The sequence below is a fragment of the Amphiura filiformis genome, chromosome 3 (assembly GCF_039555335.1).
Source record: "Amphiura filiformis chromosome 3, Afil_fr2py, whole genome shotgun sequence".
In the NCBI taxonomy this organism is placed as follows: domain Eukaryota; kingdom Metazoa; phylum Echinodermata; class Ophiuroidea; order Amphilepidida; family Amphiuridae; genus Amphiura; species Amphiura filiformis.
In genome coordinates this window covers 45,080,625-45,083,058 of record NC_092630.1, presented here as the reverse complement: position 1 = coordinate 45,083,058, position 2,434 = coordinate 45,080,625, and the positions used below count along the sequence as shown (strand labels likewise).

Genomic DNA, 2,434 nt, shown 5'->3' with positions numbered 1-2,434 from the left:
CTAGCGACAGATCATTTATCTAAGCAGAAGACGTTATTTTGATGTTATGGATTCTTCGAGTCTTCATACAAGTAGTACTCGGTCCTTGAAATAAGATCCCGAGTTCAGTTGTCTGTATGAGTTGGGCCCTAAATATGTTGTCTTAAGGGATCTGAAATGAGCGTTTTGAGCGTTTCGACAGTATTTTTGTGGGACATGAGAGCACATCAGACATATCGAATTGCATTCTGAATACGAAGAATGTCTTTCTGATATCAAATAATTTTCATTTTGTTTTAATTCACGATATAATACAAATTTTATGACAAATTATGAAAATTTGATATTTTTCACATTTTTGATATATAACAGTACTCGAAGTAAACTTTATAAATCTAATGATATATTCTTAAAGTGTATGTAGCAGGGAGGAAAAGCCGACGGTCAATTGAAAATTTTGACCTTTCATATTGAAGATATGGATTTTTTTCCCAAAAAGACCTAATTTTTGTTGGTGTTTTGGGAAAAAAATCCATATGAAATCTCGGACCAGAGGGTATGCATCAATTTTAAAACCACAATATCATAAAATCACACAGGAGAGCTCAAATAGGATGCAGCAGAATAGTAAGATAAATACCCGCGACAACGATCAATATAAGGTAAGGTAAATATCAAAGTGATCAAAGATACAAATAACCTTACAGCCACAATTTATGTCACTGGAACATGTTGCGAAGTAATGAGCTTTTATAAAACCAACTTTCTTAATGTATTGTATTGCTTGAAGATGTTATTCTTATTTTAAGATATTATAGTATGTGTAAAATTCTTTGTCAAACAGTGCCACTACATTGTAACCATTGCAGTTAGATGCACATTAGCAAATTAATTTATCAAACGTGTGTGACCACATCAACAGCCTCATCCCCATTGTTCCTCATCAAAACTGAGATTTTGGTATTGGGTTCTCATTACCCTGTAAAATTTAACGACCGAGATTTGTTTTGTTCAGGCGGTTTGAACAAAACTGGGGAACAAATAGTGGTAAAAAGTGGCAACCACAGAAGTATGTATCAGAATGCATTGTTATACCCTGGTTATACACGTTTTAACAACGTTTTTGCTTCTCATATCAAAACCGCTGGACCAATATGACTTAGAAAATGGAAACAGGTTGTTTTAATTGTAGGTCTTAATGTAAGGTAATAACAAACCACAATACGAATAAATCTAACCACTCACCTTTGAATTATTCCTGATCCTGTTATCGTTTTTGATCAAAATTAGTAACATTTCCTAAAATCGATTTTGTTTTTACCCAAAACTTTTCTGCGATATCGTAGGCATATTTTGATGCTAAAAGAAGCTTTTCATCTTTGTCACGATCAAGTCATTTTTCCCAGCAAATTACAGTCGTCATGGTTTCTGCAATTATCATGAGTATACAGGTGGTATTGATGGTCCTGTTTATGGTATTAATATTGCAAATAATGTTTAATTGCAGGAATATCGCATCAGTCATCCAACCGGCTCGTTGGTCTAGTGGTATGATTCTCGCTTCGGGTGCGAGAGGCCCCGGGTTCAACTCCCGGACGAGCCCATGTTTTACTTTTATAATAATTTTTGCCAATTAAAGTCACGCGATAGCTTGACCATGGCTTGACAATGGTATTCCCTCGTTTCAAGTTCTCAGTTTTAGTTTCTCTTTCGTTCAGAAACCAAAAATCAAGAGATTAAAAGGAGGAGCATATCTTGTCAGCAATCATAACACCGAGAGCTGAATAATAATACACTTCATCATTGAGCGATTGCGATTAGCCAATGAGGTAGAGCGCTTTTTGTTGTTGCGTTAGGAAAAGCACCGCTACTTCATTAGTCAAATACCAAACGCTTGTCGCTCAGCAATGGAGTAATATAGTGTATTGTACCAAGTAAGTAAATCTACCAAAAAAAACGTTTCAAAACGTAAAAAGGGGCCAAAGTTTAAAAAATCTTTCCTGTGTGGCTTTTCATCCGTTTTTAAACTTGGTCCCATTGAGTAAAGTAGTAATAACATGACGAATGAGTCCTAATTTTTACATGCAACAATTATTTGCTCTTATAGGTTTAAGGGTAGACGAGGTATTGTTGGTCGAAGCAACCAAAAAATCGATTTCCATTGTCTGAATCAATATATTATTGAAAAATAACACTTTGATGTTTTGCAACAGTTCATTCTACGAATCATATACTTTGAAAACTTGCTTGATTTATTGTTGTTAATGAGTTATGCACATTTTACAAAAGTGTTGTTGTTTCAGCCCTCTTTACAACATAACTCAAGAACCACAGACCTACAAAAGTGTATATGTGATATTTGAATTCTTCTATACGCTCGCAAGGAAATAAGCAATGCAATTTTTGCCAAAGCTCACTACCATTCGCAAGATGCTGTGAACTACCAAATCGCAAC

At 34.9% G+C, this 2,434-nt stretch overlaps 1 non-coding gene across 1 annotated transcript; it reads left to right on the top strand.

Annotated features, from left to right (window-relative positions):
* The first annotated feature begins 1,510 nt into the window (after nucleotides 1-1,510).
* Trnap-cgg (transfer RNA proline (anticodon CGG)) lies at nucleotides 1,511-1,582 on the top strand. The gene has a single exon. It is a non-coding gene; the product is annotated as a tRNA-Pro (tRNA).
* The last annotated feature ends 852 nt before the right edge of the window (nucleotides 1,583-2,434 follow it).